The 13,008-nt window shown below is 37.2% G+C and overlaps 2 protein-coding genes across 4 annotated transcripts in view; one reads left to right on the plus strand and one right to left on the minus strand.

Annotated features, from left to right (window-relative positions):
• Positions 1-2,259, minus strand: part of LOC127836591 (uncharacterized) — a 62,286-nt gene extending 60,027 nt beyond the window's left edge. The window contains exons 1-2 of the mRNA XM_052363287.1: positions 1,973-2,259; positions 1,047-1,190 (exon numbers count right to left, since the gene is read on the minus strand). The gene's annotated coding sequence lies outside the window, so the exon portion shown is untranslated. The remainder of the gene's footprint in view (positions 1-1,046; positions 1,191-1,972) is intronic.
• LOC127836334 (uncharacterized) overlaps positions 1-13,008 on the plus strand; it is a 493,739-nt gene that overhangs the window by 458,469 nt on the left and 22,262 nt on the right. The gene's annotated exons all lie outside the window — the stretch shown is intronic.

The following is a 13,008-nucleotide window of genomic DNA, read 5'->3' on the forward strand; positions in this document are numbered from 1 at the left end:
CATCTGTTGGTTGTAATGTACGTGTGTCTAGTTCATCTGTTTGTTGTTATGAACGTGTGTCTAGTTCATCTGTTGGTTGTAATGTACGTGTGTCTAGTTCATCTGTTGGTTGTAATGTACGTGTGCCTAGTTAATCTGTTGGTTGTAATGTACATGTGCCTAGTTCATATGTTGGTTGTTATGTACGTGTGTCTAGTTCATCTGTTGGTTGTTATGTACGTGTGTCTATTTCATCTGTTGGTTGTTATGTACGTGTGCCTAGTTCATATGTTGGTTGTTATGTACGTGTGTCTAGTTCATCTGTTGGTTGTTATGTACGTGTGTCTAATTCATCTGTTGGTTGTAATGTACGTGTGCCTAGTTCATCTGTTGGTTGTTATGTACGTGTGCCTAGTTCATCTGTTGGTTGTTATGTACGTGTGTCTCGTTCATCTGTTGGTTGTCATGTTCATGTGCCTAGTTCATCTATTGGTTGTTATGTACGTGTGTCTAGTTCATCTGTTGGTTGTTATGTACGTGTGCCTAATTCATCTAAAGGTTGTTATGTACGTAAGTCTAGTTCATCTGTTGGTTGTTATGTACGTGTGTCTAGTTTATCTGTTGGTTGTTATGTACGTGTGCCTAGTTCATCTGTCTGTTGTTATGTACATGTGTCTAGTTCATCTGTTGGTTGTTATGTACGTGTGCCTAGTTCATCTGTTGGTTGTTATGTACGTGTGCCTAGATCATCTGTTGGTTGTTATGTACGTGTGCCTAGTTCATCTGTTGGTTGTTATGTTTGTGTGCCTAGTTCATCTGTTGGTTGTTATGCACGTGTGCCTAGTTCATCTGTTATTTGTTATGTACGTGTGCCTAGTTCATCTGTTTTGCGTCTCACTGTTTTGCTTGACAATAATAAAGGACCACGTGGTATAATAACTTATCTCGCCTGCTTGTGCATAAACTCTCTCTCTCTCTCTCTCTCTCTCTCTCTCTCTCTCTCTCTCTCTCTCTCTCTCTCTCTCTCTCACTCTCTCGTCTACGGAACAAAACATCACACAGTGTACCTTGATTGTCTCCCCTCTGTGCGACAAACTTGTAACAGCTTGTAGCACAGCGCCCTATATAGGTGTGACTGGCCGGTCCCAGGGTGAACACAGCACCACACTGCGGCTCTGCCTCAGAGATGCAGACGTAGCACTGCACCCCGCCTGCAACGGTATTGTGTCATATACCCGTAAATAAACACAGATCTTCAACAAATGCATTTTATTAACACAAAAAAACAACAGAATATTGTGCAATTATAAGGCTGAATCGTCTACTTACTATTTTCATCTCTATAGCTATTTGAAACTCGATCAAAGTGTCTTACTAGAAACAAAGGCAACATTACCAAAATATATAACGACATTTATTAACATTTTTAAAGTACCTTGTGCGAGAAATGCTGTATAACAACAACGCTGAAAGAATACCGTTCATAATTCAGGAGGATGTTGTCAGTTGTAACATTTTATACACTCGGCTGTTTACAAAAAAAATGCTGTATACTAATTTTTTATCAAATACATTATTGAACACCCTTACTGTTTGATGTTAATATTACGATAATCGATGAGCCCGAGCAAATATGTCGAATTGTTGTACTTGATTGAAGTTATTGAATTGCATACATACAAGTAAGTCATGTCTAAAAAAATAAGCGAACTTTCAGTGTATTTCCATTTATGATCAGTTTATTTTTCTCCTCTTTTCCCACGTTCATTATGCGTGTGTTATCGGCGCTTTGACTAAATCTTACATACATAAGAATGCATTTGCAGCACCGTCTATGGCAGCCATGCTATTAAATGTATAAATATCCTAAGTCCCATGTCAAGACAGGTAAAACACCTTTGGCCGTAAGTTGAAACAGTTGAGTGTAGAATATTATTAACTCTATTATTATTATTCTTATATTTCAATGATATACAAACAAGTAAATACCAACCTGTTTCTCCAACAACAATGAGTGTATCCGCGAGTATAAACAGGACATGGTATGCTATCAACAAAATAGTCATCGTAGCTTATTGTGTTTAATTCAAATTAATAAATGTATGTCAAGTACATGTTTTAGTAGTCCGACGATTAGAGACACTGGCGTTGTAATGTCATGTAGACCAGAATGGTCAAAGCACGTAAATCCCGTGCAGCTCTCATCGTGAGCTAGTCAGTTTTCTTCTAGAATCAAACTCTTGTGAACTATTACACACGACCGAAAATATGTGCAACAACTCGTGCGAAAAAGTACGGTGGCATAGAGGTGACATTCAATTCTCTTTTTTAAATTGCTCTCCTCTTCTTTCTATCTCGTGGCCACGAGTTAGCTATGTCGTGGCCACGAGATGATCATCATCTAGGTGCTCTAGACTATAGTAAGGTATTAAAAATAATTTGACATTTGTTTAAGTAATTTCAACGCAGAGTTTTCGTTCCATGCCAAACATACTATTCCAGTCAAATCTCTGCGCGGAGAGCATTGTTTTAGGTGACATATACTATTAATTAATTAATTAGCTATTCACAACTCGACAATCGCCCTTCGTCATAACCATACTCCCGGTCATTCTCCACGCAGAGTTGTCGTTCCATGCTCTCACATACAATCTCTGCCATCACAAGAAAATCCTACCAGATGTGGTATGATTTTTGTTTTTGTTATTTAAGTATTATATTCTGAAAAGTAGTACTTTTTTTTTTAAAAATGAGTTAAGGTCCACAAGAAAAAATAAAACAAAAAGTAAAAATAACAACAGTAAAACTATTGTACCACGTGGAAATGCTATCATCAAGCTATGCTGGTTCAAGTCAAATCTCTGCGCGGAGGTTGACTCCCGGTAGTTAATCCGTATCGCTTTTGATAATCGATACGGACGATCGTTCATGACGCTCAACAGTCTCGGTATATTATAATCCGGACACTAAGCCAAGCTGCTGAGCGGTCGTCCAGCCGGTTGTGGCTAAGACGAGAAGAGGCAACTTGGAATAAGTATGTCTATCAACATTCATATCGAAGCTACGGTGGCTCCACATTTCCGTGATGCCCATGGTTCAGGGGCGAAAAATTGACGACGGAGAGACTCCATGCTGATGATAAATGTCGATCGGCAACCCACAACCACCATAGCATACAGGAGATTCCTCTACCTGAATGGTTTCTAACTGCGGTTCTCCGTAAGTGACCAGTTGACGGACTAACAGAAGTTGGAGAAAGAAATGCACCGTGTATGTGGTACATCGTGGGAATGAATCTGATCAATGCAATCCCAGAGAGACATGCGGACCAAAGACTGAATCAGGGATCTACCAGCCATCAAGTCTAGGCTTCGTGGATGACCTCACCCTCACCATTCATACTACCCATTTACAGGCGAGATGGGTGTTTACTGCTCGACAGACGTCGATTCATGGGCCTGGATGAAATTTAAGGCAGCTTTGATGATCAAGAAGGGCAACCGAGAGATAGATTTACCTACCAAGTACAGAAAGAAGAGATACCATCCATAATGAAGAGACCTATCAAATATCTTTGGAAATGGTTTGACGCATGCCTACAGGACAGCGACAATGTCAGAAAGCTGGAAACCCATGTAGATGAGGGCCTGAAGAAGATAGACCGCATCAACCTTCCTGGGAAGTTTAAAGCATGGCTATACCACCACGTCTTACTACTAAGGCTATTCTGACCAATAATGCTGTGTGAGGTATCGAGCTCAGTAATAGAAGACAGAGGACCACCAGGCGACACCTATGGGAGTGGCTGGGAATACCCCCCCCCCAGTTTCTCCAGCGTAGCCCTTTACGGAAAGAGCAACACGCTTCAACTCCTACAGACCTCACTGGTGGAGAAATTCAACTTACATACTAGTAATACAATTATTTTCACTGCGAAAGAAACCAAGACTGGCTTCAGCATACGGAAACTCGTTTTTTATATACATTTTTTCTAAATAATAACCTTTTTCTTAAGCAAACTCGGGAAGTTAAGTTAGTGTACCTGAGACTTTTTGCGACTTATTTTGAAAATTAAATAACTAGCATTTGTATGTGCAAAGGCGTGGGACGAATTGTAAAGAATTTGCCACCGGAACCATATCGATCGAGCACTTTTTTCCGGTAATACACGCTTTACATTTATATTACCGCGTGGTTTTGTTGATTTAATTCAGGCAGATAGCACAAGTCATCTACCCACTGGATAAAGGACAAGTGTTGTTTAGTCGCATAGCGAAAGAATTGACGCATATTTATAACTCATATCACGCTCCTAGGTGGTTCGAACGTCATGCAAACAGTGCAATTAGATCAGTTTACTTGTTGGATAATCCGATTTCAGTGTAGAATATATGCGGTATCATTGCTTTTGCGGTTAAATTTACGATAATAAAGCAATATGGACAATTTTTACCTGTTTAAATATACGTAATACTTTTTCTGCAGCTACTGGCTTCTACTATAACATTTGCTGCTACTGCTGAAGCTGCTGCTATTGCTACAATAACATCACCAACCGAAACTACTGTTGCTTCTGATAAAAACACTACTTTTACTTATGATTACACCACCAACACCATTAACAATAATAACAAGCAAATTCGTTGAATTGATATCCTCCGTCAATATGCTTCTGGACACAAGAGTGTTATATTTGACACTCAAAAAGCCTTTTTTTCAGGATGCAAAGGACCATAACTCCGTTATTAACAGATAGCGTACAATGCCATTTGGCGTGCATCATCCTCTTATCCATATATATACTCATACCAAGTTTCAATGAAATCCTCCAAAGCACTTCCAAGATATCGCTCCGGACACAAAAGTGCCGGTCGGACAGACGGAAAGACAGACGGACGGATGGACGGACAACGCCAAAACAATATCCCTCTGCCTAAGGCGGGGGATAATAATTATCAATAGTGGCGTTTTGAAAGCCAGAAGGGGTTATCGATCTGGTTGTGGACACGACTCTATCGGGTATTTGAAGAAAGAATCATACAATTTAAGGACGGAGATACTCTATAGCATTTACATCGCTGGCTTGTCAAATCTTTACGACACAACCAGTTACATTTACCAAGCAAGCAGGTAAACTTTTTGTGTATAATAATTCAAATTATAAAGTTATCTAAATTAAAGAATTATTCATCATGCTCAGGGCACATTTTATTTGCATTTTTAAAATCCTAAAAATTAATGAATTATCATCGAATCGACAAGCATAGCTAGCATTAACCACGTCGTGCGCAAATGGGTCAATATGTGGACAGCAGAGCTCAATAATAGCCTGCACATTCCTACAACCTGGTCAGGAGCTACCCTGTCCTGAACAGCATCTGAGCAGACTGCGCGACTGCTCAGGCTGGTCTGTGGTAACGCTGTCCGCATATGGTTAATACCAATCTTCTCATGTAGCGGCTCCAATTAAAGCTGCCATGCCATAGGAACTATTTATTATCATGATCAAATTTAAAGATTAACATGCAGGAAATTGAGTCAATTTGGAACATTTTTCCATAGTGCGTAGCGACATGACTGTTTAATTAGCCGCTGCAATATTTCAATATAAATACGACCCTTGATTGAATTGTAAAGAAAGTCACTGAACAATTCTTGAAATGGATGCGCCCGAAGTCTACCATTGCAGTAGCGGTTACTTAAAATGGAAGGGGAAAGAACGTCTGTGAGAGAAACAAAGAACGTCTGTGAGAGAAACAAAGAACGTCTGTGAGAGAAACAAAGAACGTCTGTGAGAGAAACAAAGAACGTCTGTGAGAGAAACAATTAAGAGTAGTGCTCAGTATCTTCTCTTTCTTCATGAAATCCATCACGTTTGGAGGATAATATGGAAGCATAAACCTGCCCTTTTGAGTTGAGAGTTATGACTTTCGACTTGTGACTTATGACTTTTGACTTTCGACTTGTTACTTGTGACATAATTCGGAGAGTTTTTTTATGAAATATGGCAGACAAAGACGCTTTATATTCTATAACAGTTTTCTTATTAACTTAAGGTACTTTCTAACATAGTCTCTTCTAAAAGCATATCCTTATCATCTTAGTTAGCTGCGACTGGAAGGCTACTGAGTATCTCGTATTGTCGACTGTGATGTCGTATTCAAAATGTAAGTGTTATACAAAGCCCTCTCACGTGTAGATTTTCTTAACATTTATTATTTCAATGACGATTGTGAAAGCTGTCATTATTCGCTATATTTATAAACCACTTGATACATTTGAGGGTCGATGGATTTTTCAATATATATTCCCATAAATTATGTTGCGAACAGTGTCGCCCAAAAACAAAGATCTGGGTAGCAGAATGACTGAGTGGTTAACACATTTTACTTGTGATTGGAGGATTTGTTGGTAGTCCGGTTTTAAACTCTGTTGGTTTTTCACTTGTCAAGAAATTAACACCTATCCTGTAAGATATTCAAGAGAGTGTCTATAAGCATCAACCCTTCTGCACTATCAGTCCTAAATATATTATTTTATATATTATCCAAAGCAAACCCTTGACATGCGTGTTCAAGATTGAAACACACAAAATTCATCAACATTTCATTTAAAATATTCATTGACGCAATGCAAGAACATAAAATACAAGAAATCATGTTGTAATGTTCATACATTATCCTGACTGTTCACATTAATTTCATGTTTTATTTTTTCAGATATTGACCCTTAACGGCAATCGAGATGAAAATTGGGCTCATACTATAAATAGTTTTGGCGCTTTTTGACGTGGTTATATGTGTTGTACCAACTTATTTGCCAAATAAAACTTTGAATCAGAGATCTGAACTTATAATTGAATATTTTAAAATTTTGCTAATTCAAACACACCTTGATCGAATTGCTCAAAATTGGAAAAATCAAACGATTAGACCCAAAAGAATAACGAGCTCAATTATGGAAAACCTGACGTAATGTTCCATTTACCAGATCTATTTGATAGCCAAGATTTCGGCACAAATGTTGATATTCAAGACGTAATTTGCTTCAACGAATGTACTCCATTCCGAAGAACAAAAATAAAGACTTTAAAGAATTGGCTAAATTCCTGAAACCGGGTGTGCAAATGCCACATGACGCTGATACTGCCTGCACCCAACGGTCTGCCATCCTGTGGAGAAACCGATACTCCTGTGAGAACATGCTAGGAAGATAAACAGTGGCAGCCCTTTTCTACGGAACTCATACGGACTATCGTCATATAAAATGACAGTGATTTTTTTTCTTTTCTGTAAAATTATGATATTATTCTTATGTTCATATACACAACATTTGTTAATGTCATCGTCTCAAATTCAATAAAATGGCTGAACGTTATAGTAGTGGCGTACTTATACATGTTGCGTATACATGTATTCGCAATAAATATTTCAATCATGCTGATCTCATTGACAATTAAAACTTTGATACATTTATTTGATTTTTGCGTATTGAAAATACACAAATTGCATGAATGCTCGCCCATTTTCAAGGCGTTGTTTTATGTGCCTAAAACTTGGGCACTATCGAACAATGGTTGGAGAATACGGAATGTAGTACATGTTACAGTAAAGCAGAATTTTTAAGGAAAATAATCGTTATTAGAAAAGATGAAAGTTTTAGGTCAAAGCACACAGATAAAATTCTTGTATAAAGACTTTGCCCTTGTTGTCACAGTGACCTTGACCTTTTGACTTTTAAAAAGAAAAATGGGCGTGGTAGAACTCGTGAAAGTGCATTTACTCACAAGTTAAAAGGTCCGAGGTCAATGTCACTCTTAGAGGTCAAAGGTCAAATTGTAATGTAGTGTATAGTGTCTCGAATATTAGTAAATCAGTAATGATAGGATTTTCATATAACATGGCAAAAATGTTCACTTCTACCAGATGATGTGTCTTGAGCATCACACAGATTTCTCGCTTCAAGGTCAATGTTGCACTATGAGGACAAAGGCCCTTTTTTCCAAAACATGTTTTTTTTGCAGAGTAACTGATGATGGAATATTAAAAAAGCCTAGCAAGAATCGCACGCAACACCAAAGTCCCTCTTTCTAAGGCTAAGGTCCCAGAGGCCTATTGTCAAATTGTGGTGCAATTGTTTGTGTCATGTTGACACAACATCATGGGCAGTAGTTGGACGCGACTTCCTATATGAGATGTATGTAAAGGTGTTTCGTGTTCTGGATGCAGAGCAAAAGACCTCAGAGATTTCAAATTTATTTTTGAAACCAAAAGGAACACATAAACAAAGCAAGATGTATGACATTTTAAATCTCACAGATCAAACCTAAAACACATTTCAAATTTGGACTTGGGCAGCAGTGAAGTTACTTATTTGCCTCAAATATTTGACTAGATTGGGTCAAGGCTTAGTCTCATTTGAGTCATGGTTAAATCTGAATTTGGTCTGGTTAAGTCAAAATCGGGTCAATTTTAAATCTGGATTGGGTCAATGTCAAGTCTACAATTGGTCCTGGTTAAGTTTGGATTGGGTCAATGTTTAGTCTGAACTGATTCATGGTTAAGTCTACATTGGATCAAAGTCAAGTCTGGATTGGGTAAATGTTAAATCTGGATAGGGTCAATGTTAAATCTGGATTGGGTAAATGTTAAATCTTGATAGGGTCAATGTTAAGTCTGCATTTGGTCAAGGTTAAGTCTGGATCAGGTAAATGTATAGTCTGGATCGTGTCAATGTCAAGTCTGCATTTGGTCGAAGTTAAGTCTGAATCAGGTCAATGTAAAGTCTGGATTGGGTAAATGTTAAGTCTAGCTTGGGTCAATGTTAAGTCTGGATTGGGTCGAGGTTAAATCTGGATTGGGTCAATTTTTAATCTGGATTGGGACAAGGTTAAGCCTGGATAGGCTCAATGATAGGTCTGGATTGGGTCAAGGCTAAGTTTGGAATGGGTCAGGGTTAAGTCTGGATTTGGTCAATTTTAAGTCTTGATCTGGTAATGGTTAAGTCTGGATTTAGTTAAGTCAATGTTAAGTCTGGATTGAGTCATGGTTTAGCTTGAATTGGGTACAGTTCAAGACTGAATTGAGTCAAGGTTAAGTCCGGATTGGGTCAAGGTCACAGTGAGGTCAAATTTTATCATTTACTTTAAGTTAATGCCATACAAACTTCAAAAGTGTTGAAATTAGCAGTTTGGTGCATGATTTGTCAGGATATACATGCAGACAAATAGGACAGACATTATCTAACGTAATATGCCTCCTGTTTACTGTTGCAGACAGCCTAACTCTAGAAAATATTAACTAAACGTGGAACAGCAAATGGCACAATACAAGTTATCAACAAAGCGCATTCAAACAAACAAACTGAAAACAATGTGCACCAAACTTTGAACTGAAAAGTACCGGTACTAACACACATGGAATAAATCAAACAATTTTTGTTAGAACAACTAACTAGAATTACATAAATGAACACAATAAACACAAAATGCTATTTCGTTTTATGATAAATTATAAAAACAAATATTATTCAAAGAATCAGTCAAAACAAATTATGTCAAAAAGGCAATTCACAAGTCGAAAGTCAAAAGTCACAAGTCAAAAGTCATAATTCACAAATCAAAAGGGCAGGTTTATTCTTCCATATGATAATGATATGTCGTTGCAGTTGTGGTGTAAAAGCAGGTTAGAAGAACTTCGCAAAAACGCCAACACGAAAAAAAAAAGACATTTTAACATGTAAGAACGACAGAAAAGGCGCAAATACGCCAACTATTACATATGTCCCCCTTTTGTAATTCTAGATTGTATATGTGTCGTACTTGTACTTGTGACGTTCAAACCCGAAAAAAATCAGAGGATGACAAATGCAACTGTTTGAATGACACAACACCGGAGTCAAAGTGACAAGTACGCCATTTGACACACTTGAGTCTTTTAGGTTGATATATTTGTCGTTTTAGCATGTTGCCGTGTTGAAAACTTTCAAACTTGCAAAACACACAAACTCGAGCGACTTATAAACATGTATACTCACCATAAGTATAATAATAAGGGCGCTTATACGACAATTATAACATGTGTAGCCCTTTTTGTCGTTCTGGCGTTTTCTGAAATTGTTGACCTGCAAAAGAGTCAATATGCCAGAACAAAAACAACCACCATAGTGACGAGCTTAACTGTCACACGCACTGTCAAGATATTTTAAAGGGGCATTTTCACAGATTTTGGCATGTTTTGAAGTTTGTCATTAAATGCTTTATATATCATGTTTTGAAGTTTGTCATTAAATGCTTAAAATTGATAAATGTAAACATTAAATTTTAAAAGCTCCAGTAAAAAATAAAATTTAAAAAAGGAAAACAATAGAAGCCCGCAGCAGGGCTCGAACCAGTAACCCCCGGAATCCTGAAGTAAAAACGCATAAGCCAACTGAGCTATCCTGCCAAGCATACATTGCGTATTTTATACGTTATATAAGCAATCTTCGTAGTTTCACAAATTTAAACAACAACAACAGAACTCTCCAAATTATTCAATCGTTTCGCGTTGCAACGCTTTATAATTTTTAGGTTTCTAAATCGTCAAAAGATGCATATAACGGCTGTATTAGACCATGGCAAATGTTTATTAATACTGTTTCCTCACAAATATCATAACTAAACCGAAACATTGCGAATCTGAAACAACTTTTTTTCAATTTTGTCAATTTACCAAAACCTTGAAAAGATCCCTTTAACAGTCATAGGTGTAGAAGATGTTATGCACGGCATTCACGCGACGCACGATATGACACTCGACATATTTGAAGTCGACATGCGACAATCAAGATTTGAGTGTCGCATATCGCGCGACGCACGATATGACAGTCGACAATTCAGTCGACAGTCAAGATTTTCTGCAATATGTTTTTTTCTAAAACCAAGCGCGATATGCGACACTCAAATCTTGATTGTAACATGTCGACTTCAAATGTCGAGTGTCTTATCGTGAATCGCTTGAATGTCGTGCGTCGACCTCGAAGGTCGACACGCGACAATCAACTAAGCCCTATCTGGATTTCGTATGTATGTCAGGCATCGATCAAATTAAGTTATGATAGGCAGTGTGTCCAAAATTTAAGTCATTATGTCATGATCAAAAATTCTGAAAGCAAATAATTTCAAACCCATTAACTTCAAAACCACACATACGAACTTTACCATCCAGATGGAAGCATTTGTGTTGCAAAATAAAAATTTCGCTCCAGTGACTGCGAATTATATAACGCTTAATTTGAAATCACGAAAAACTTTACAATAGGAAAAGCATATACATTTCAGATTTATGAAGTGGTTTACATTAGTATCGAACTATGACTTATTTTAGATACCGGTAATTGTCAGGCGGATTTTGAGCAAGATCCAAGAGTGTTTTTTTCTGTACATGAATCAAAATTCAACGTTACAAATTTATGTATTTGTTACCCTGTTATTATTCTCTAAATAACATTTTGCAATGAATGTGTTTGTTAATCTATCAAGAACTTTGACTTGAAGAAAGGGCAACCCTTCTAAACTGGGGCCAAGTGAATTTGTCATCTGGATAACAGCAAATAAACTCCTTAACCGATTTATGCCTATAGCGTCTAGAAAAAGGCCTTGGCAAACAGCGTAGACCCAGATGAGACGCCTTATCAGGGTCTGCGCTGTTTGCTTAAAGGAATTTCTGTGAGAAATATTCTAAATATAGTCCACAAGGCATAAATGGGTTAAGTAATATCCTGAATGATAATATCGGTCGGCTCATGAACAAGCTCAACTAAGGAGACTCGTGTGTAAAGTGAGAAAACAAAACTCAAAGTATTAAATAATTTAAAGGGGCCATTTCACGTTTTGACAAATTAACAAAATTAAATTCAGATTCGCAAATTTTCGTTATAGTTATGCTATAGGTAAAGAAACAGTTATGCTGAACATTTACCATGCTCTTTAATATCCATGAAAGGCATCTTTTGACGATTTAAAAACCTGAAAATAATACAGCGTTGCAGCGCGAAGCGCTTGAATAATTTGGAAAATTGTCGTTATATTTTATGACACTAAGAGGATTGCTTAAAATATTAAGTAAAAAAAAATTGACTCCTTGTAAGAGCACGGATGGTCGAGTGGTCTAAGCGATTGACATTCACTTCAGGGTTCAGTGATTCGATTCCAGTTAAGGGTTACTTTTTTCTTTCTTTAATTTTATTCTTGTTTTTTACTGTATCTTTTTAGATCCAAAGTTTACGTGTATCAATATATGGCATTTAATGACAAACTTAAATGCATGCCAAAATCTGTGAAAAGGTCCCTTTAAAGGCCACCTTCGAAAATGTATTTGTGTGTTACCAAGTCTATTTAATGATTGAAACGTGATTGTCGCGTTACAGAGCAAGCGTCAAACTACCAGACCGTGCCGTTGATTAATGTGCTACACGTACTTCAGTCATAAGATGTCATGTTAACCAATAATATATAACGCATGAATATGTTGGTGCGCTTTTCTCCCTGCGATGTTTCGTCTGATTTCCAAGTTCGTAACATCATGAAACCGCGTTAAAGTTACAGATCTGTATTTGAAAAACGTCAACTGTGGCGTTCAGCGTTGCTTAGATCGAACCTTACGACTTGGACATACGTAAATAACATTAAAGCTATTGTTTTCGATTTTGCAAGAACTATGTTTACCATGAACTACATGTTCATCCGAATTTACTATTTATTTTCAAATGTTTCCAAAAATGAAAGAGGAATCGATAATACCCATGGCGTATGTTTTTGCTTCTGCTGCTTACTTATTAACGTGAAGGCAACATGAAGCGTACTTGTACGCCGATTCATGTGAATACACATATTAAAAGAACAATTGTTAATTGATTTAATTGGATATACTGCGTCTGAGGCTCGATCTTTTGTGGTTCACTCAATGATAATTTTTACACACAATACACTTTTTAAAGATTTTATATAATGTATATCGTGTCACGTTTATAACTACTTACATTACAATA

Source organism: Dreissena polymorpha, chromosome 1, assembly GCF_020536995.1.
Source record: "Dreissena polymorpha isolate Duluth1 chromosome 1, UMN_Dpol_1.0, whole genome shotgun sequence".
Classification (NCBI taxonomy): Eukaryota; Metazoa; Mollusca; class Bivalvia; order Myida; family Dreissenidae; genus Dreissena; species Dreissena polymorpha.